The following is a 24525-nucleotide window of genomic DNA, read 5'->3' as shown; positions in this document are numbered from 1 at the left end:
AGAGTTCTGCACATGGGTTCCGTTAGACCAGTATTTATTATTTTGGTCCAGAAAGTTTACCTAACTGAATGAACATTCTTTGCATGGAAATATTGTTTGAATTAGTTGTCTAAATTCTGCTAAAATGTGCCCTGTTAGATAGAATCATATTATCCCTACAGTGTGGAAGCAGGCTATTAGGCCCACCAAGTCCACACTGACATTCTGAAGGGCATCCTACCCAACCACACCACCTCCCCCACCCATTCCCTGTAGCCTTGCATTTCACATCACTAATCCACCTCGCCTGCATCTTTGGGCTGTGGGAGAAACCAGAGAACCTGGAGGAAACTCACACAGACATGAGGAGAATATGCAAACTCTACAAAGGTAGTCACCCGACGTTGGAATTGAACCTTCATCCCTGGCTCTGTGAAGCAACAACCAAACCACCATGCCACCCTCATTGTTTCATCTATGTTCAGTTTTTCATTTATTTTCCAAGTGGATGTAGATTTAAAAGCAATAGGCCTTTGGAGACCAACAACATATCTTCTTAACCAATGATACAAAAAGAATTTGTTAAGGAAATAAGAAACAGCTGAGAAATGAATACATTTCAGTATTAAAGAAAATTCGGGGATAGCAATTGGCCTAATAGTATTTTCGCAGACTATTAATCCAGAGAGTGAGTGAGTGAGTAAGTGTGCGCATGTGTGTGTGTGTGTGTGTGTGTGTGTGTGTGTGTGTGTGTGTGTGTGTGTGTGTGTGTGTGGAATTAGGCAGATATAGATTAACTCACATTGTAGCTGACTTGATAATCAGTCTATCACTTGTTTGAGGGATAGGTTTGCCTGTAACAGACATGTTATATTTAGTATATTTAAATGATTGATGAAATCCTCTTTTGTTTTAGTTAACAGAAATAAAAAGGGAAAAGTAATCATTTTTGATGATTGAATAAGGCATATACACATTTGGTACAGCTGTGGAGTTGTCCAGTGTACTCCTTCTGCCAGAGTCATAACATTCTCCAAAAAGATTTAATGATCTCAGTGGTGAGGATTTCCTTTTTCCCAATGCTACTTTTAATCTGGTTTCAAAAGACAGGAATCTACAGACATCAGCTGCTTGAAACAGGGTAAATAGTCAATCAATCTGAAATATTCTTACAAATAGAACTAAAGCTAATAGCACTAAATTCATTTGCTTACAATTTAGGGAGTGTAATAAATAATAAAAAAAGGTGTTCAAAAAGAAGCAAAAAATTTTTTTCCTACAATATTTTGGTGTTATAATGGAAAAATTTGATACTCCACATGTAAGTTATCCTTTCAAGGACACTGAAGGTGATTGGTAATAATTCTGATGTTAGTGTGCTGTTAAAAGAAAGCAAGTTATATCTCTCTCAATAATTTGTGACCTCTTCAATGTTTTCAGAGACAGGTATATGAATTAACTGCAAGTTTCCCTCATTCTATAATTTGATTATTACATACAATCATTACATTTTGGAGGTTGTGATGTCAACAGCATTTCTACCAGAGAAAGTTGGACCCACTGTAAACCATTCCTGAATTGTCATGTTATTCTGTACACATGTGGACTCCATAAATATCTATCAGTTTCAGTGGTGCACGATGATAGTGTCACTTTCATAATCACTAGAAAATCTGGATGTTTAAGACAGGATGGAAGGTATCTAGCATGCTCAAGAAAAAAATAGAACAAAAGGAAAGAGGAAGATGTACTTCTAAATGAAAGAAACATCCAGAAGGTTAAGCAAAATTATGGCACATGAGAAGTTAACCAAGGTATTACTGTTGTGCTTTTAAAAATTCATAGCAAGAAATCATTGGTGTTCATCCTAGCTGAAGAGGAAAACCATCCACTTACGGTGAAATAACCAATGTGTATCCTAATCAATTGCTGAAATTTAATAGGGAATTTATGCCAAGCTAATACAAATTGTGAATGCCCAAGTGATTTTAAAATTAATAAATTACTGCATGATTGCTTCATGACCCAATGCCTCAGAGACACAGGAATAAAAAGATATCATGGATGGTAATTGTAAGTGAATTTTAAAAAAAAGACCCTTAAACAGAGAATGACTATGGAAACTAAAATTTATACAGTACATTTAAGTTAGAGAGATACCATGCGGCTCTTAGTAGTTAGTTCCACATAACTTAGTAACATCAGTTGAGACCAAATGAATTCCTTTTAAAAGCAAACCACTGAGTATCTAGAATGATGAAGAATGGTCCTAAAAAGATCAACAGTATGCTCTGTAAAGGAATAAAACATAGCCTAAACATTTTGTCACAATGCTGCACTGAAAAGCTCGACATTAGAATAATGGAATTTGAATGTAAAGCTTAGAAGAAAATAAGACATCATTTGAAGACTAGGAGGAAATTATGAGGCCAATGTTCAGTTCAGGAGGGGAAAAAAGATATTCCCCAGGAAATGGCATTGGGAACTCTATTGTTCTTATTCAGGTTAATGATTCAAGTAAGGATAGCCATCAAATGATAGATGAGCTCAGGAAGTAGTTGCTGTTTGATTTGTACAGTCAACCAAAGGCCTGCCAAATGGAATTGATCAATCTAAGTGTTCAGAACAGCTGCCAGGTTTATTTTAATCAACTTTTATGTAAATGTTGTTCACATAGCACCACTTCAAAGCTGTGCTTTACAGATTACATAAGCCTTCCCATGAGTTGACAGCACCACAGGCTAATAAAGTGTGAACATCCCACATGGGTTTCTCCATTGATAGCATGAAGAAAGCAGTGCTGCATGAACGAGCTTTGAACCTGTAATTTTTAATATATCCAATGAGTGAGAAAGCGGCAACCAAAACAAATGATGCAGAAATAAGTTGCTAAGCCAATAAGTCATCTTTGAAGGATATGATATGAAATATGTAGCAGAATGAACTTAATGTGAGGTAATCTACTTTGTGTCCGCGACAGATCAATAGAGTCTCTAAATGACAAAAGCTGGGAGCAGGGAGATTTAGAGACTTGCATGAAATCATTAAAAGCTAGTAGGCAAGCACAAAATTAATTTATAAGGCTACTGGAGTGTTGGTCTTTACCTCTAGAGGACTGGAATGCAAATAAATGATAGCCTACTCATATAAAACTAGGCAGACTATATCTGAATTACTGTGTTTACTTCTAGGAATACAAATGTACCATAGTCTTAAATGGGACACAATGCAGATCACCAGAACAATTGAAAATGATCCCAGGAACGATACTCAATGTCCCTGAAGAAAATTCAGACCCGAACCGACTGCGTATAAAAAAGGCCTTGCACACCACCCACGGGAAGAGAGGAGATGTCAAACTTGCACTTCTCAGTAACAGGCAATCCTGCTGTTGAGACCTGCCAGGGAAATCTGATTGTTTTAACAGTCCCCATAACAAAATGTTGCGTTCTGCTCGGACTTCAAACATTTCCCAGAAATAGGATACCATGAGCAATGGCCTCCAGGGTGTGGGATGCAAAGGGATCAGAGAAGATAGTGGGGCACGCATGGGATGGGACGCTGGAACTCAAGGATTTCTGGAGGCACAATGTGTAAGGCCAGAGAGGTTGCGAGGTTGGTGAGGGAAATGGCCTTCAGATGCTGAGGGGCACATCACCAAGGGGCTTTGGTGGACATTGTATCACAGAAAGAGAGGTGTAGAAAGAAAAAGAGTAGGCCATCAAATAGGCAATACTTGGTTTCTTAAGGGCCTCACGAGAACTAAGGCTGTAGGCCTACTGCGCACCATATTTATCCCTTAATACAAAAGGGGCAAGGTTTAGGTTGATGAGTAGGGAAGAGGTGGGCTTGCCATCAAAATATTTCATGTGCTCCCCCACAATAGGGAACTATGAAATCCAGCATAACCTCTTTATTCAAAGTGCTCTTCAAATTTGGTACCCTCTTTCTAGAAAAAGCTCTTGAAATAGCAGGTCCATTCACAATTCCCAAACAGAAATTGGTGTCATTGATTGGTTTCCTGCCTGGAAGCTAGCCAATTTTTTTCATTTTGCTTCCAGTTAGAGGGGGATCTGGGATGGTGAAAGCAATAGGATGAGACTATGTTGTTGGAGAATGTGGAAGGGAGGGTTGTGGATCTTTGGCGGGGATGGGAGTAGGGGAATGTGGTAGAAAAGAGATGCAAGTCCCACAAGAGTGGAAGACGGTGGATCATTCCAAGGGTTTGGGTTTGGGTTGACAGTAAAGTCAGTGGTGGTGTTGTGAAGGTGCAAGTGGGATGAGTGCAGTGGGCTGATGATCCCTGAATTATAGAAACTGGATTTGGATACTTGGGTGCACATCAGGGATATAGAATCATTGAATCCCTACTGTGAAGAAGTAGACCATTCCGCCTAGTGAGTCCACATCAACCCTGCAAAGAGCATCCCATCCACACTCAATCCCAATAACCCTGTATTCCCCATGGCTAATCCAACTAACCTACAAATCCCTGGGCACTATGGGCAATGTAGCATGGCCAACCCACCCTAGCCTGCAAGTCTGTGGACTGTGGGAGGAAGCCAAAGTACTGGAGTAAATCCACGCCTGTGTAACACCACACAGACAGTTGCCTGAGGGTGGAATTGAACATAGGTCCCTGGTGCTGTGAAGTGACAGTGCAAACCACTAAGCCACTCTGCAGGCTCATGTGGTGTTGGACATGTGGTGGTGGAATCAGGGATACTGTGGGGAAAATTGGTGGGGTTGCACAACGCTGACCGGTGCCCAGGATCCAAGAAGGAGATGAAAAGGCATGTAACTCCCTGATTTACTAAGTCCTTGCCACAGTGGAGCTATGTTGTTCCTCAATCTCAAAACATCCAGTGGAGAAAGTTGGAATTGTTGGTAATATTAAGAGTCATGATTGCTTTATCACAAACTACTAATGTATTTGCTTTGACTAGATTAGTTCCTTCCCACCTTCCGAATTCAGATAAAGTCAGAAATGAGTGGTTTGTGGAACAACATGACTTTCAAATCTTTAATCCCCTACCTTCACAAACCTGCCTCTTTTGTATTTAAAATTTCTTCCCCTCCACTGCACCACCATAGTAATATTCTTCTGAACTGTCCAAACACCTTTCTATTCTCTTAATAATAAAATAACATTCGCACACCACTATTTTTAAACTTTGGAATTACTGACCTATCAGAATGTCTGAAAGGCAGTAAATTACTGTTTTTAGACAGACTCTAATTTAATGACAAAACATCTTTCTCCAAATGGGTCTGAATTATTTTTGTCCTACTTGCCCATATTATGCATTACCACCCAACAAATTGTGTGTTTTAATTTATCATGTGAAAAAACATATTGAATAGATATAATGTATCACCAAGTGGGAAACAGATGCAACATTTATTGCCATTTTCCATAGGCATATTTATGAACACACTAATGATGATGCTACTAGAGTGATGTGAAGGGGTTTGCAACTTTCTTTCGAACAGGCTTAAATGTAATGTCCCTATTTCTACTCTTATTTAAAGTTTTTGCTCAAGGTAAAATTGGAGTGCTCACGAAAACCCATAATACTACAATAATGAATGACCATTGAGGCAACTCAAGTTTGAATCCAACTTGCTATTCTAAGATTTATCATTTACCCTTAATATGAATGAATATCAGATATCGATGAAGCATCAGGCCTGATGGAATATTTGAAGATAACCAAAGACTTTACTATTTTATCTTAGAACTGAAAAGATATCAAGGGCAAAGAGGAACCTAATCCATTGTCCAAACCAGGCTGAAGTGCCTATTTTCTATGCTGTGATAATTCTGTGACTATGACTCTATGACTATAACTCATAACTCAATACAAGCTAAAATAGTTGACTTGAGAATACACTGTCCCTTCTTTCAGCTCATGAAGTGCAAGGGAAGGATTGAAAAGAGAACAATCAGGCAAGGAATGTGTTTAAAGGCCTCAGTTGTAGATGGGGCAACATAGATTCGGAAAATAAATGAAACATAATTTAAATGAAATCAAACATGCCTGTATATTCTCTTGTCACTGCAAATTCATAAAATTTAATTGCGTTCACAAATCACTACAACAGATATCATTGTTACAGACTCATAGTGAACAACGTACAACTTTTAATCATCATTATACACTTCTACTTCAACAGTGCCAAAGTATTAGGCTCTGAAATATCTTGATAACTGAGATAGTGAGTCTGTGATTTTGGTCAAAAAGAAGGGATTTGCAGACACTGGTGAGACATGAAGTACATGAATCAAACTGAGGTCCTGAAACACGTTTTCTTCATTGTTTCATTCATGGGATCTAGATCTTACTGTTCTGGCCACTAATTATTGCTTATACATAACTGCCTTTGAGAAATTTGAGAGTCACCATCTAGATGGAAATGATTAATAGTCCATTCCAGAGAATAGTTAAGAATCAACTATTAACACAAAAACAAAATATTGCAGGCCGTGGAAGTCTCCAAGAAAATCAGAATATGTTGGAAGTACACAGCAAATCTGGCAGCATATGCAGTAAGAAACTGAGTTAATAATCCACCACTGTGACTCAAAATCAAAATCTAGTTATTAGTCATGTTGATGTGGCTCTGGGGTTAACTAAATATTTCAGAACAGGGAAGGACAGCAGATTTCCTCCCTAAAATGGCATCCCTGAAAGTGAATCAGATGCATCTTTCTTTAAAAGAAAGAACAATAATCCAATAGTTTTACTGTTACCATTATTGATAGTAGTTTTTTTTAATTCCAAATTTGTTTGATGAATCAGCATTTAATTTCCCAGTTGTCATGGTGGGAACTGCACATTCCAAAGCATTGCTAGTCGAGTAAGATAACATTATGCTATCATACATAACTTCTTTCCAAATGAAAGTCTGATCTAAAGTTAGACAGAGGATTACAAGTAAGTCAGGGAAAAGCAAACCCAAAGTATCAAAACCAAAATAAGTACCTTCAGGGAAATTAGAAAAATGTTCTGTAGTGAGTAAATATTTAATTACTTTGGCAAAAAAAAGTGACTTCCCTGATATTATCTAACATGCTTTTTTTGCAATACCTGGGTAGTTTAACTATGTCATGGAATTTCTTACCACAACACAATTACATCTATTGGTAGAAGATAAAAAATCAAGAATGGTCACTAGATAAAACTGATGATTATCACCTCACATTTGTTAATCCTACAATGTGGATCTCCCTATACATCAAAGTAGACACAAAGACTGAATTAAACAATCCCTGAATTAGATGAAATTCATTATAAAGACTGATCTTTACAGCAATTTCAAGGTTATCTCAAATATATTGCATGTGATGTCTTTAATGAGATTTCTGCTTTGTAGATTACTGATTTGCAATCAATCCCACGAAACTTTCATTGCCTATTTAATCTCATCAATTGCATGTTATGACTTTTATAAATCCCCAACCCAAAAAACTGCATTGAAGTGAAAAGCTATTCTCTGGTCTCCACCTGGTGATAAGTCAGCACAACACAAAATATTTATTCCGACCCTGTTGAGTGCACTATTAGAGCATATCAGAAACACATTAGTTAACTAAGCTTTAACAAATTAATTGCAACCAACTCTTCAAGTATATTTAAATAGAGGCTGAGTGCATTTTTGTAACAATTTATCTGATCTTCCTCTCAGGCAAGGTCATCAGTTAGTTCCCCAACTAAAAATCAGCATCTCCTGGTAGCATTGTTGGCTATTGGGATGATGCTGCTCGATGAAGCATAGTTAAACACACGAGATTTTTATATTGAGATGTGGTTCCCAGAGCCTTTGTTTCTTTTGAAAATTAGCACATCTGTTCTTCTGGATTCCACTCTAGACCTGTTGAAGGTTTCATTCCCTACACCTTAACTGTTAAGCCCAATTGTATAAAGCCAACTGGGAAATGCTTTCCAGGGCTCCTAACAACTTTTATAACATCACAAAAGTTTTGAACTATAAATCAGTCTCAGAAAAATGCCAAGATAAATTTAAAATGGCACTCAAAATGTAATGTGCAATCTACCTCCACAATAAGGCACATTGAAACTTAAATTTTAGTTTTGTTTCACACAGGTTGATGTTCTGTTTGAGAAAAACAGGAGAAAAGGACAAAAGGGAACGAACCGAAAATATATTCTGACATATGTTTCATTGGCTTATATTACTTGGCTTACACATACATGGCATAGGCCAAGGAGATTACTATATCTTGGAAGTGTTTTGACAATAAGCTGAAAGTTGAAACCCAGAGCTGCTCAAAACCATGGGAAAGTTGACCAAGTAATCTGAAAAACCCACAGCAGATTCCACACAACTTTTCATTCCCAATGTTTCTTTGTTGCGCTCTTTGAAAATCTGCTGCTTGACATTTTGACAAACGCCCTGAGTGCAGCGCATCAGGATTTATAGTTGGCTCTGTTCGTAAAATTTAAACAGCATGATTCACAATGATAAAGACCAGCATCACTTGGGAGTACCCAAATACACTCCTGCTGAGGGTTTCTGGAGCTCAGCTCTCGCAGCCTCAAAATGTTCCACAGAAATGTTTTAATACCTTATGGGTGACATAGCTGCTGTAGCTAGAAGTCAAGCATGATAAGTTATCATGCATTTGCCTCACTGGGTAATGGGGCTGTTCACTAATTCAACAAGCAACAATCCCTACAATTAATACTTATCACCAACAGTCTAGAATCAATTGAAATGTTTTAACGGCTGACAGGGATTTCAGCAAATACGTCTATATATGGGTTGCATTTTCTTACCTCAGTTAGCTATCATCGTGGCATTTTTCAGCTGGTGTGTCCTCTATATCTCTTGAGATTAGAAACAGAAAGTGCTTATAATGTATATAAGCAATGGAAGAGAAAAATCAGGCCATGCATCATTGTACCAATTATAATAATTGCATTTAGATAGAAAGAAGGTAGGCAATTCATTGAGCAGGATTGGTCTGTCCAAGCAAATGTCCTTGGCTTTGTTTTTGTGAGCTCCAGGAAATCAAACAGAATCATCATATCCATATTATTTCTGAAGATTACATTTTTGCATCTTAGTCAATAGTGACATCGATGGTGGTCCTGGAGATGAAGCCCCAAATGGATTTTGAAATAACTCCATGAAGGCCTGTATCTTGTCACCAAGTCACTGTTTATTTACACACGCAGAGTAACACTGACCCAGGTAGCACAGAGCCTGCACTGAGAGTGAGATCCTGGCAGATATTGTTCCAATCAGTATTTGTCTCCCTTTCTAAGTACTGGGACATAGGCTTGTTCCTTTTCCTGGAGCTTCTTCTGGCACATTTTGGCACCAGGTCGGTTCCTCTAACCCATCCTTGGGTATGAGCGATGTGTACCAGCCCATAGCCTGCCTCTTGCACCCAGAGTGCTTCACCTGAAACTCATCCTCAAATTGAGATGGTAACAGCATCAATGCCGCGACATCTGCCATGTCCATCTCATCCCCAGAGGTTTCTTCAATGCTCGGTGGAAGGGAAGAACCCACTGGCTCTGACAGCAATGTCAGATGTTCTGAGGGACTGGGTATGTTTTACTCCTGTTCCGTTTGTGAGGTTGCAGCTTTCGTGTGGCCCACGTGCTCGTTCGGAGTTCTTCTCCTACCCAAACTTTGTACGTCCCTTACTCACGTGGGGCTGCTCCATGGTTTTGACACCGTACATTGTCCCCCGAATTAAATTGCCTCCCTCACTTAGAAGAATCATGTCAGATATTAGCATTCCTGATGCCATTTCACCCTCTCCCCTAAGGCCCAGGAAGACCAGGTTTAATCTGGTGCACAGTCTTCTTCCCACTAGCAACTTTCCTGGAGCTATCCCTGTGGTTGTGTGAAGATTATTTCGATATTCAAGCAGGAACTTGGACAGCTTGGTAACTGAGATAACAAGGTGTGGAGCTGGATGAATACAGCAGGCCAAGCAAATTTCCCATAAGATGCTGCTTGGCCTGCTGTGTTCATCCAACTCCACATCAAGTTATCTTGGATTCTCCAGCATCTGCAGTTCCTATTATCTCAGCTTGGTAACCAAGTCTAGTTTTTACCCAGTAATTTTTGAAGTTACTACTTCAAAAATTCAATCAAACTGCTCAGACATGACATTACTTTAACAAAACCATGCCGACTGTCTTGATTAATCCCTGCCTCTCCAAATACAGATTTATTCTGTCTCTTAGTAGGAATTCTAATAGTTTCCCTCCACCAAAGTTAGACTTCTTCTCTGGCCACAACACCTTTCCTGAGATAAGGAGACCTATAATGTACACATTCCTCCAGGTAGGGTTTAGACAAGCTCAAAAACAATTGAACCAAGACTTTAACACTTTGCACTCAGATCTTGCACAAAAGGCTAACATTCCATTACAGCCATAGAGCTACAAAGTTGTACAGCACAGAAACAGGTCCTTCAGCCCAAATCATCTATGTTGAATAGATTTCATGAACTGAACTAGTATCCTTTGCCTGGATTTGGCCCAAATCCCTCTAAACCTTTCCTGTCCATGTACTTGTCCAAATGTCTTTTAAATAATGTAATTGTATCTGCCTTCATCACCTCCTCTGGTAGCTCATTCTATATATGCAACACATTCTGCGTGAAAAATTTGCCCCTCAGTTCCCTTTTGAATCTTTCCCCTCTCACCTTAAGCTTATGCCCTCTAGTTGTGATCTCACCCTATCCTGGAGAAGTGATCTTGACTCTTCATTTTACCTCTGCTCCTCATGATCTCTATATGGTCACTGCTCAGTCTCCTATGCTCCGGGGAAAAATGTTCCAATCTATCCTTATAACTTAAACCTTCCAGTCTTAGGTAACATCATTGTAAATCTTTGTTGCCTCCTTTCCAGCTTAATAACATCCTTCTTATTGCAGGGTAAACGGAATTGTGCAAGGTCCTCCAAATGTGGCCTTAGCAATGCCTTGTACAGCCGTAACATGACATGCTAACTCTTGCCCTCAGTGCTCTGACCGATGAAGGCAAACATACCAAATGCCTTTTTCACCACCCTGTCTCCCTTTGGCCCTACTTTCAAGGAATAATGCACCTGCACGCCTTGGTCCATCTGTTCAACAACACTCCCCAGGACCCTAACGTAAACTGCATATAAGTCCTGCCCTGGTTTGTCTTACCAAAATGTAACACCTCATATGTATCTAAGTTAAACTCCTTTTGCCATTCCTCAGCTCACTGGCCCTGTTGATCAAGTTCCTGTTGTACTCTTTGATAACCTTCTTCACTGTCCACTCTATCAAAAATGCTGGTGTCATTCTCAAATTTACTAACGATACCTCTTATTTTGTCATCTAAATTGTTTATGTAAATGATGAACTACAGTGGACCCAACACTGATCCTCCTGGCACACCATTGGTCATAGCCTTCTTAATCGTTTACTTTTTATGCATGTTTGCCCTCAGTGACCTATCGACAAAGACACTGAGGTCTCAATGTGCACCTACACTTTCCAACCTCTTAAATCTAGAGATGAGAGGCTTGTCTTACAAGGAGAGACTGAACATTTTGACACACCCTTTCCGGAGCTTAGAAGAACAAGATGAGATCTGGTTGTTGCATAAAACATGTTGAGGGAGTTTGATCATGTAGGCAAAGGAAGGGTATTGCCCCTTGTGGGTCACAGATTTAAAACAGAGATGAGGAATAATTACTTCTCTCAAAGTAATAAGATAATAAAATGTGAGGCTGGATGAACACAGCAGGCCAAGCAGCATCTCAGGAGCACAAAAGCTGACGTTTCGGGCCTAGACCCTTCATCAGAGAGGGGGATGGGGTGAGGGCTCTGGAATAAATAGGGAGAGAGGGGGAGGCGGACCGAAGATGGAGAGTAAAGAAGATAGGTGGAGAGGAGAGTATACGTGGGGAGGTAGGGAGGGGATAGGTCAGTCCAGGGAAGACGGACAGGCCAAGGAGGTGGGATGAGGTTAGTAGGTAGATGGGGGTGCGGCTTGGGGTGGGAGGAAGGGATGGGTGAGAGGAAGAACAGGTTAGGGAGGCAGAGACAGGTTGGACTGGTTTTGGGATGCAGTGGGTGGGGGGGGAAGAGCTGGGCTGGTTGAGTGGTGCAGTGGGGGGAGGGGACGAACTGGGCTGGTTTAGGGATGCAGTTGGGGAAGGGGAGATTTTGAAACTGGTGAAGTCCACATTGATACCATTAGGCTGCAGGGTTCCCAGGCGGAATATGAGTTGCTGTTCCTGCAACCTTCGGGTGGCATCATTGTGGCACTGCAGGAGGCCCATGATGGACATGTCATCTAAAGAATGGGAGGGGGAGTGGAAATGGTTTGCGACTGGGAGGTGCAGTTGTTTGTTGCGAACTGAGCGGAGGTGTTCTGCAAAGCGGTCTCCAAGCCTCCGCTTGGTTTCCCCAATGTAGAGGAAGCCACACCGGGTACAGTGGATGCAGTATACCACATTGGCAGATGAGCAGCTGAACCTGTGCTTAATGTGGAATGTCATCTTGGGGCCTGGGATAGGGGTGAGGGAGGAGGTGTGGGGGCAAGTGTCGCATTTCCTGGGGTTGCAGGGGAAGGTGCCGGGTGTGGTGGGGTTGGAGGGCAGTGTGGAGCGAACAAGGGAGTCACAGAGAGAGTGGTCTCTCCAGAAAGCAGACAGGGGTGGGGATGGAAAAATGTCTTGGGTAGTGGGGTCGGATTGTAAATGGCGGAAGTGTCGGAGGATGATGCGTGGTATCCGGAGGTTGGTAGGGTGGTGTGTGAGAACGAGGGGGATCCTCTTTGGGCGGTTGTGGCGGGAGCGGGGTGTGAGGGATGTGTTGCGGGAAATGCGGGAGACGTGGTCAAGGGTGTTCTCGATCACTGTGGGGGGAAAGTTGCGGTCCTGGAAGAACTTGGACATCTGGGATGTGCGGGAGTGGAATGTCTTATCGTGGGAGCAGATGCGGCGGAGGCGGAGGAATTGGGAATAGAGGATGGAATTTTTGCAGGGGGGTGGGTGGGAGGAGGTGTATTCTAGGTAGCTGTGGGAGTCGGTGGGCTTGAAATGGACATCAGTTACAAGCTGGTTGCCTGAGATGGAGACTGAGAGGTCCAGGAAGGTGAGGGATGTGCTGGAGATGGCCCAGGTGAACTGAAGGTTGGGGTGGAAGGTGTTGGTGAAGTGGATGAACTGTTCGAGCTCCTCTGGGGAGCAAGAGGCGGCGCCAATACAGTCATCAATGTACCGGAGGAAGAGGTGGGGTTTGGGGCCTGTGTAGGTGCGGAAGAGGGACTGTTCCACGTAACCTACAAAGAGGCAGGCATAGCTGGGGCCCATGCGGGTGCCCATGGCCACCCCCTTAGTCTGTAGGAAGTGGGAGAAGTCAAAAGAGAAGTTGTTGAGGGTGAGGACGAGTTCAGCTAGGTGGATGAGGGTGACGAGTTCAGCTAGGCGGACTTCTCTCAAAGTGTTGTTAATCTGTGGAATTCACTATCCCAGAGGGCGGTGGACACTACGATATTGAATATATTTAAGAGGGAGATAGACAGAGTTTTAATTAACAATGAGTCAAGGGGTTATAAGGAGCAGATGGGAGAGTGGAGTTGAGGCTGAGATAATTCTATGAACCAATTCAATTCTATGAAAATCAGCCATGATCATATTGAATGGTAGAAAAGGCTGAGAGAGGATGACTTGCTACTCCAGCCCCTAGCTCTTCTCATTCTTATGATTTAAGAAATACTCTGCACATCTGTCACTGCTGCAACATGGATAATCCCACATTTGTCCAGATTATATTCCATCTGACATGCTTTGATTATTCCCTAAACTTGTTTAAAACTTCCTAAAACTATTTATACCTTCCTCAAGATAAACATTCCCACTTAGCTTTGCCTCACCCACAAATCTGGAAATATTACGTTTTGTCTTGATCTTCAAATATTTGATATATATTGAGAAAAACTGAAACCCAAGTGCTGATCATTACGATAATCCAGCGATAATACCATTTGGCCATTACCTCCCTTGCAGGTATCTTTTCCCCGGGGTGTGGGATTTGAAGAACAGGGGTTACATGTTTAAGGTGAGAGCAGAGAGATTTTAAAAAGACATGAGGGACAATTCTTTTATACAGAGTGTAGTTCATGTGTGGGATGAACATCCTGAAGAAGCGGTGGATTTGGGTTAGCACTGTAGCCTCACAGCGCCAGGGACCCGGGTTCAATTCCAGCCTCGGGCGACTGTCTGTGCAGAGTTTGCACATTCTCCCCGTGTCTGCGTGGGTTTCCTTCGCGTGCTCCGGTTTCCTCCCACAGTCCAAAGATGTGCGGGCTAGGTAGATCGGCCATGCTAAATTGCCCATAGTGTTCAAGGGGTGTGTGGGTTATGGGGAATGGGTTAAGGGTGGGATGCTTCAAGGGGCAGTGTGGACTTGTTGGGCCGAAGGGCCTGTTTCTACACTGTAGGGAATAAAATCTAATCTAATCTAACAAATTTTGTTTCAATAGGCCAGTTTGCATTTTCATTTGTCAGAATCGATGGATTGGAGCTTGTTATTCCATCATAATTGGTTAATTTTTTACTATGGAAGGAATTTTTTTATTGATAATTAATAGATTCTAAAGATTGAAAATTATGTTCCTCAAATGGACTATTGGGGGTTCCTTGAGATGGGGTGGGCAGTATGGATGATCTGAGGGTGCAGGGAGGATTCCTAGGAGACCTGGAGATGGCAAATGTAACCTGGGAGGACAAGGGAGAGAACATGGGGTGTGGAGGTGGAATGAGGAGAGGGGGATAAGAGACGTTAGAGATCATTTAAACAGTTGAGAGTCAAGACTCACTTTCTGACCGGTTGCCTTCTGCAGGCTCATTCATAGCTTGCAAAATGCATTGCAAACTGGACTCCCATATGAAAAGACAAAAATAGTGTGCAAAGTCACGCACAAGTTTGGTATTCATTTTGTAATCGACAGAAATGCTCAGAGCACATTGTCCTGAGTCCAGAGGAATACTTGTCCCATAATCAATAGTTTGGTCTGTAATATCAAGAAAACATAACACACGAGGAATTGAGCCAAATTTGCTGTTGTCCATTGGAAAGGCAAGTTTTGGGCATTTCTGTGCATGAATAGTAAAACGTACAGAAAATTGGCCCAGAGGTTGAAGTGAAAGAAAATCACAAAGTCTGAAGCTAAGACCCTCAATGTCTATGTGTATTTGTTTGTTAATTCACTGAATGCACATGGTTTTATATACTCTAAAGATATCTGTGAAGAATGATAAGTGGCTGTTTGAAAAAACATTCTAATAAATTTACAAGTGTGAATCAACTCATGTTCTGCAAGAAAGAATAAAGCAGAAAGCTTCACCCTATCTGTTCAGTCACCTTGGTTATGCTGTGCTGAACACAATATCAATGAATTCATCCATGAATCCAAAGTCCGTTGGGAAGCAGTGTTATCAGTATCAAACTTTAGCTTTGTGAAAATAAGGCAAAAAATAGAAGGTAAATTTTGTCAAGTTTGATTAACTAGGAAATGTTAAAAAAATTTCTAAAAATTATTGACCTAAAACATTACCAGCAATTATCCCGCCACAGTTGCTGTCTATCTTGAGAAGTTTCTTTTCTCTCATGATAGATGGTGTAAGGCACACTGTTCCTCAAAAGATAATTTTTGCATGATATTGAATACCCTTAAAACTACTCATGGGCTGACATTGTTTCATAATCTGTTCTACAATGATCATGTAAAGTTTCTTTACTTCTTATTGCTCACACCATGATACAAACATCCTTCTGGCAAAGCTGATGAGTTGTGAAATTCATACAATCTGCTTCATCAAAACCAGCTTTTCTGGACTGCCATTCTTATGAACTTGATTAACCATCAACCAGCTCGTCAATAAAGGAAGCTAAACTTGAATTTTGTTAAAAATTGCAATTTTCTTTACTTTTTCTATGCTTTAATTCTACACCTTGTTCTATATATTGGGGATGATGGATGGTTTTGAATAGGAGTAAATGCAGACAACCTTTCCTGACAAAACCTCCAATTAAACATGAAATCAGGCTATGAATGTAGGAATGTCCTATGGATTTCTTGATGAGATGATTTGTCACACAAGAGACAGATGACCTATCAATCAAATCATTGAAGGTGGAAGGGCACGTTACTGTACAAATTGTGTGAGAACGAGACGGAAGTTCTTGCCATTGCTGGGGCCTCTGGGTTCCAAGGCTCTGGTAGATTATCTTAAGGTCAGTTGACAACTACTGTCGATACTGAAAGCCCTTACATTATCTTGGCTGCCCCATAAATCTCAACAGATGACACAAAAGAAATAACTGAATGAGCGCCCTGTTTCGCAGACAAAGCTATCAAGGTACTGTTGGGTGGGCAATGGGAGAAAGGTCAATTGTTTTTCCTGCTTCTCACAACAGTCAGTTATCCCAGCCTGGGCAGAGATAGCAGCACATGTCAATGCTGTCTCCACTATGAAAGGTGGCGGTCTGCAGTGCAGAAAGAAGGTCAATGATATCCCAAGCTCTACAAGGATCAGAGATGCTATCTTCCCTTTGCTACAAACAACTCACTATTGATTACTGCCTTGATTAGTGTATTGATTACACTATTTATCACCCGTGTCTCGCCATGGGTGATGGACTGTAACTCTGTGGGTCACATTCATCATGTCCACTCTAGAGCTGACAGCCACTTTATGCTGTACAACTACTAAGCCTCCTTATCTTCTGTGCATCCTACCTACTCACTGAGAACACCTCACCCTCTCTCATGGTTTTCATGATCACTAATTGCTGTTATATCTAATTCCATCAGACTCTTTTTTTCATTTCAGAAAATACTAACCCATAATTGGGCCTAGTGGTTCAAGGCTGGTGGATGGGTTTTGGACTATCAGGCTCCTCACCCCCATTGAGGGTAAGATAGTTCTGCGGATCATGGTTGACCAGGACTTGTTATGTAGTGACAGGGAGATAATAAAGGACACCCAATTCAATAAGCTCCATTGCGCTATGGTTATTTCTGAATACCATCAGCATTAGGATACTCATGTTCTGCAATAGCTTTAATCCATCTTCTCCGACTAATTTCCTCTCCTCTTTTATTCAAGCACTGTCTGCAACCAGCGAGCCACAGAAAGAAAGAAACCACATTTTCAACTCCCTCAGCGAGACATCTGCCTCTGAGCAGGAGGCCTATGACCCCTCAGTGAATGCTTTGTCAAGGCTTTAACCTGCAGTAGCCACCAAAACAGAGCCGTGTACTTCAGCTAGATTAGTCCCAGGACATAATCGAGTCAGCACAATGCTGACATTCGTTACAGGCTGGGCAGGAAGAAATGCCTGAATAAAACATAGCGTAATGAAATAAGCACAGAAAATGTTGGTGAAGCTCAACAGGTTTGATAGCAAGCGTGGAGGGAGAACCTGATTTAACATTTTGACTCAGGCTCAGAACACTGTTCAGTGAGCAGCTTCACATGTTCTGAAAAAGAGTCACATTGGATTCGAAACATGAACCGTTTTGCTTCCAGGCTTGCTGGGTTTCTTCCGCGCTTTCTGAACAAATCCCTGACATCTCTAGCAATCCGAGGACAGCCAGGCACCACGCACATACTCAGCATCATGATGATGATGTGACCCTACATGCAATCATAAGTGACATGGTCAACCTGCAAAGATAGGCATAGTATCATCAGACAGAGGCACTCATAGCTTCAAACAGAAATTTGAGCTGTCCATTGCTGTTCTCCCCACTGTGGTGGTTCTCAAATGTGAGTCCTTGACAGTGTCCATACAAAGAGCAGTGGGCACCTTGGAGACCATCCAGCAGAACATTCAGTGGACATGTGATCAGATCTGCTGTCCATAATTTCTCCACGGGGGCTCAGCATCAATGCCATGACATACGGTGGAACGAGGTGCCCCTTTGTCTCAAGGAGGCCGGGTGGTGATGGTAGGCACTCACAGGGAGGAAGAATGACACACGGATACCCCAGAACATTACAGAGATGCCCTGTCCATTTGATACCCTCTGCCTGTGATTTCAAAACCTGCTTCAGCTGACAGTGAGATGCATCTGGGCAGGACTTTCTTCAGAGACCTGGGCTCTCTAGGCATAGAGGACAAGATCCCAAACCTTCCAAACCACCAGCATATACCTTTGAGCCAGCTTTGGCAATTCCAAGTGCAAATGTTGAGGCTGCATCTAGAGGTGGCAGATGGGGGGTAAAAATAAAACATACTAAGGGACATATGTAACTCAGGTACTACATCATTGTAAAAGAAAGGCTGTTGTTTTCATAATAACATATTCACTATTATTAGTGCTTATGGAGTATTGTTGCCACAATGGGAGAGGATTAACTGAAACCCACATGACAAATGAAAGTCTCTTCATACAATCCTAGGCTATTAGCCAACAGAATCGCTGAGCAGTGATCAACTCTCACAAGCCAACGCATTGGAGAACGCATCTGTCGGGGGTTATCATAGAATCATAGAATCCCCACAGTATGGAATCAGGCCATTTGGCCCAACAAGTCCACACCGACGCCCTGAACAGCTTCCCACTCAGACCCATCCCCAGACTCTATCCCCATAACCCTGCATTTCCTGTGCACATCCCTGAACACATTGGACAATTTTGCATGGCCAATCCACCTAACTTGCTACACCTTTGGACTGTGAGACGACACTGGAGCACCCGGTGGAAACCCATTGACAAGTGGAGAATTTGCAAACTCCACACGGACAGTCACCCAAGGATGGATTTAAACTCTGTTCCCTGGTGCTGTGAGGCAGCAGTGCTAACTACTGAGCCACCGTGCCACCCTTACTGAGCCACTATGCTGCCTCTTGGACTACAATGTTGGGGATTGGATGCAAGGCATTTCATAGTAATGTGGACATCACTGATGCCAAAGATAACGTTAAACTAAGATGCCAGGAATGTCCTGCACCCACTGTCAAATACTCAAGGGTGAAAGGTTGGAATCATTAATAATTCAATGCAATCAGTGGGTAAGATTGTTCCGATGCCTGAGCTTTTCAGGGGAGTGACGTAACATTCAATACTGTGATATGTTCAATGGGCATGTCTCATGCCGTGCAAGATTCTGGACTGAAAAGGCTCACAAAATATTGACTTTTGCAGGTTCACCTCTGTCATAGATTGTGTCAAGCACATCAAGACAATGTTAGAGGCTTAGAGAGTACACAAAAGCATTGAAAGGACACAGATGAAAGAAGAGTCATGGATGGATAAAAGTTAAATAACAGCAGCACCATGTGATGTGCATGCAGTATCTTACTCACAGCTCTTTCCTAAATGCTGATAGACGGAAGGTTATGTGTAGGAAGTTTTTGTGTGAATATTAAAATGATTAATTCACTATTCATTCTGGAATGCAAACTGTGAAAAGCAGCAAAAAAAGCTATTTGACCTTTCAATTATGCAATACATGAATCTGCCAGCTGGCTAAGCAATATAGATGCACAAAAATTCCAATGACGTCTCAACCCAGCTCCATCATCCCAGAAGTAAATGTACGGCAATCGGCTTGTCTTTGGCACCTTGGGTTCTCCAAAAAATGCTTTATATTCCTCTTGTGGCTGGTTTTCCTGTCAATCTTTTAGTCCTCAGCCTGATCTTCACCGTCAGAGGCTGTCTGCCACCACTCCTCTATTTCTTCTGCATCCAGAACATCTGACTTTTTAGGGTTAAATTGTGATGGGTACAGAATGTGAAAGCAAGATGGGACAACATGTCTGGGCAATATTGCAGATGAGAATGTGAGAAATGCTGTCCAGGCTCATGGACTGGTACTCAGATCAACCCCTGACTGTTGGGCTCTAAATTTACTCCACAATACACTCCTCCCACTGACTTTCAGACCATTATTTCTTTAAGCACGTGTAGTATGTTCATCACGTGGGCTGCAGTGTGACCTTGGCTCTCCCCCAGCCAATTGAAACATTCCCACTCTCAGAAGCTGCATGTACTAAAGTAGAAAGGTGAAATCATAGAGGCTCCTTATCTCAGTGTTACACGAAAGACTTCCTGTGCCTAAAAGTAGGCTAAGTCAAAGAATCTGAGATAATGGGAACTGCAGATGCTGGAGAATCCAAGATAACAAAGTGTGAGGCTGGATGAACACAGCAGGCCAAACAGCATCTTAGGAGCACAAAAGCTGACGTTTCGGGCCTAGACCCTTCATGAGAGAGGGGGATGGGGAGAGGGAACTGGAATAAATAGGGAGAGAGGGGGAGGCGGACCGAAGACGGAGAGAAAAGAAGATAGGTGGAGAGGAGAGTTTAGGTGGGGAGGTAGGGCGGGGATAGGTCACTCTAGGGAAGACGGACAGGTCAAGGAGGTGGGATGAGGTTAGTAGGTAGAAAATGGAGGTGCGGCTTGAGATGGGAGGAAGGGATGGGTAAGAGGAAGAACAGGTTAGGGAGGCAGAGACAGGCTGGGCTGGTTTTGGGATGCAGTGGGGGGAGGGAATGAGCTAGGCTGGTTGTGTGATGCCGTGGGGGGAGGGGACGAACTGGGCTGGTTTTGGGATGCGGTGGGGGAAGGGGAGATTTTGAAGCTGGTGAAGTCCACATTGATACCATTGGGCTGCAGGTTTCCCAAGCAGAATATGAGTTGCTGTTCCTGCAACCTTCAGGTGGCATCCTTGTGGCACTGCAGGAGTTCCATGATGGACATGTCATCTGAAGAATGGGAGGGGGGAGTCAAAATGGTTGTGACTGGGAGGTGCAGTTGTTTATTGCGAACTGAGTGGAGTTGTTCTGCAAAGCGGTCCCCAAGCCTCCGCTTGGTTTCCCCAATGTAGAGGAAGCCACACCGGGTACAGTGGATACAGTAAACCACACTGGCGGATGTGCAGGTGAACCTCTGCTTAATATGGAAAGTCATCTTGGGGCCTGGGATGGGGATGAGGGAGGAGGTGTGGGGGCAAGTGTAGCACTTCCTGCGGTTGCAGGTGAAGGTGCTGGGTGTGGTGGGGTTGGAGGGCAGTGTGGAGTGAATAAGGGAGTCACGGAGAGAGTGGTCTCTCCGGAAAGCAGACAAGGGTGGGGATGGAAAAATGTCTTGGGTGTTGGGGTCGGATTGTAGATGGCGGACGTGTCGGAGGATGATGCGTTGTATCTGGAGGTTGGTGGTGTGGTGTGTGAGAACGAGGGTGATCCTCTTTGGGCGGTTGTCTTGGGGGCGGGGTGTGCGGGGTTGTGGCGGGGGCGGGGTGTGAAGGAATACCAACACCTTCCACCCCATCCTCAAGTTCACCTGGGACATGTCCAACACATCCCTCACCTTCCTGGACCTCTCAGTCTCCATCTCAGGCAACCAGCTAGTTACTGATGTCTATTTCAAGCCCACCGACTCCCACAGCTGCCTAGAATACACCTCTTTCCACCCACCCTCCTGCAAAAATTCCATCCCCATTCCCAATTCCTCCGCCTCCGCCGCATCTGCTCCCATGATGAGGCATTCCACTCCCGCACATTCCAGATGTCCAAGTTCTTCAAGGACTGCAACTTTCCCCCCACAGTGGTCGAGAATGCCCTTGACCGCGTCTCCTGCATTTCCCGCAACACATCCCTCACACCCCGCCCCCGCCACAACTGCCCAAAGAGGATCTCCCTCGTTCTCACACACCACACCACCAACCTCCGGATACAACGCATCATCCTCCGACACTTCTGCCATCTACAATCCGACCCCACCAACCAAGACATTTTTCCATCCCCACCCTTGTCTGCTTTCCGGAGAGACCACTCTCTCCGTGACTCCCTTGTTCGCTCCACTCTGCCCTCCAACCCCACCACACCCGGCACCTTCACCTGCAACCACAGGAAGTGCTACACTTGCCCCCACACCTCCTCCCTCACCCCCATCCCAGGCCCCAAGATGACTTTCCATATTAAGCAGAGGTTCACCTGCACATCTGCCAATGTGGTATACTGTATCCATTGTACCCGGTGTGGCTTCCTCTACATTGGGGAAACCAAGCAAAGGCTTGGGGACTGCTTTGCAGAACACCTCCGCTTGTTTCGCAATAAACAACTGCACCTCCCAGTCGCAAACCATTTTACCTCCCCCTCCCATTCTTTAGATGACATGTCCATCATGGGCCTCCTGCAGTGCCGCAATGATGCCACCCAAAGGTTGCAGGAACAGCAACTCATATTCTGCTTGGGAACCCTGCATCCCAGTGGTATCAATGTGGACTTCACCAGCTTCAAAATCTCCCCTTTCCCCACCGCATCCCAAAACCAGCCCAGCTCATTCCCTCCACCCACTGCATCCCAAAACCAGCCCAACCTGTCTCTACCTCCCAAACCTGTTCTTCCTCTCACCCATCCCTTCCTTCCCCCTCAAGCCACACCTCCATCTCCTACCTACTAACCTCATGCCACCTCCTTGACCTGTCCGTCTTCCCTGGACTGACCTATCCCCTCCCTACCTCCCCACCTATACTCTCCTCTCCAACTATCTTCTTTTCTCTCCATCTTCGGTCCGCCTCCCCTGCTCTCCCTATTTATTCCAGTTCCCTCTCCCCATCCCCCTCTCTGATGAAGGGTCTAGGCCCAAAACATCAGCTTTTGAGCTCCTGAGATGCTGCTTGGCCTGCTGAGTTCATCCAGCTTCACACTTTGTTAACTAAGTCATAGAATCTGCCTGGCTCCATGTCAGCAAAAAAAAAATCACAAAAATCACTTGTTTCTCTCCCTCAGGCCCAGAGCGCATGCTTAAAGCCCTCGTGTTGATAAGAGTTGGCCCTAGAACAAGCACAATGAGACTGGCATTTTGCTGTAGTTGAGTCATGTGGATGGAGGGTACAGGAAAGATGTGCCCATGGATGTTCTCTCCACACATGAAACAGCTCCATGTGATGTGAGTTTAAGTAGCTGGCACAGCAATTCTATGAGCTACGATGGGTGCTGCTAAGTTAGATTGATAAACAGGCCATCTCGTTTACTGGTCACATTTTGTGTCATCTAGTTTCCTGATTATGGCGAGGGTATTTGGGTATGTCATGGTAATACCGCAAATTAAGCAATTAGTTGGATGCAAATGCATACAAATTGGCTTCTTGCCAACACTTGCAAAGTTTATTTGACTTGCCATTTAAGCCTTGAGGACTTGAGTGCAGGAACTTTTTGTCGACAATAAGCCATTACAGCACAGAAGGCTAAAAGGAGATTTAAGGGAAATCTTCACATTCATGAAGAGTTGAGAACAGTCAAGAAAAAGTGAAAAACAGAAACACTTTCCACTTGCTGAGGGGTCAATAACCAGAGGACGCGGGGTTAAAGATAATTTGTAAAAGGATGAAGGACAACATGGAAAAACACCTTTCAGAAGGAATGGGCAGCTGGAGTTTAGAATACACTACTGTAATAAAGTAGAGAACATTGGTCCAACAGAAGCTTTCCAAACAGCATTGATAAATCCATGAAGGAAAAGAAATGCAGGTGTATAGGAGAATATCAGAGTAAAGGCATGAACTAAATTATCACTCAGTCACAGAGATCTGCAGAACTGAAAAAGGCCCTTCAGTCCATCAAGTCTGTGCCAGTAAAAACAAACAGCTAAGTCTTCCAATCCCACTTTCCCACACTTGTTCCATAGCCTTGTATACACTGGCATTTCAAGTACACATCTAAATATTTCTTAAAAGTGATCAGCATTTCTGCCTCTACTGCTCTGGGGATGAGTTCCACATTCCCACCACCTCCATGTAAAAATATTTTCCTCACATCCTCTCTAAATTTCCTGTCTCTTCCCGTAAATCTACTTCCCTTTGTCACTGAGCAATATAGACGCACTTGGTCACTGATCCCTCACCAAGGTAAAAATTCCTCCTGTCTACCCTACCTTTTGCCCTTCATTTTTCTGTACATTCCAGCCATGTCCTGCCTCAGCTTCTTTTGCTGCAAGGTGAATAACCCTAGCCTATCCACTCTCTTTTCCTAACTAAAACTCTCCAGGCCAAACAACACATTGGTAAATCTCCTTCTGCACCTTCTCCACTGCTCTCATACCTCTCCTATAGTGCAGTGGCCAGAACCACATACAACACTGCAGCTGTGACCCAACCAACAGTTTAGACAGCTCCAGCATAATCTCACTGCTCTTTGCTCTTTTGAGGTTGCTGTTTGAAAGAGCTGACCTTGACTCAATGTGCCGTCTTTGCTATACTATTCCACGAATTGAACTTTTAAGTGTATATTTTCATTCATAAACTGAAACATGAAGATGCAATTACATTTACACAGGATAGGAAGAATACTTTTTAATTCATACACCACAAAAGTAACCCCTTTCTTTGGCTTCTTCCTTATAGATAATGTCAAATCTCAAGTAAATAGATTCAGTGAGGGAGGGGGAGGCGGACCGAAGAAGGAGAGAAAAGAAGATAGGTGGAGAGAGTATAGGTGGGGAGGTAGGGAGGGGATAGGTCAGTCCAGGGAAGACGGACAGGTCAAGGAGGTGGGATGAG

At 43.1% G+C, this 24525-nt stretch overlaps 1 protein-coding gene across 2 annotated transcripts in view; it reads right to left on the bottom strand.

The window, feature by feature from the left end:
* The window catches only part of angpt2b (angiopoietin 2b), a 215908-nt gene that overhangs the window by 24379 nt on the left and 167004 nt on the right, over positions 1–24525 (bottom strand). The gene's annotated exons all lie outside the window — the stretch shown is intronic.

The sequence above is a fragment of the Stegostoma tigrinum genome, chromosome 24 (assembly GCF_030684315.1).
Source record: "Stegostoma tigrinum isolate sSteTig4 chromosome 24, sSteTig4.hap1, whole genome shotgun sequence".
NCBI classification, from domain to species: domain Eukaryota; kingdom Metazoa; phylum Chordata; class Chondrichthyes; order Orectolobiformes; family Stegostomatidae; genus Stegostoma; species Stegostoma tigrinum.
The sequence above is the reverse complement of the archived record's forward strand: the minus strand, read 5'-3'. Positions and strand labels throughout refer to the sequence as shown.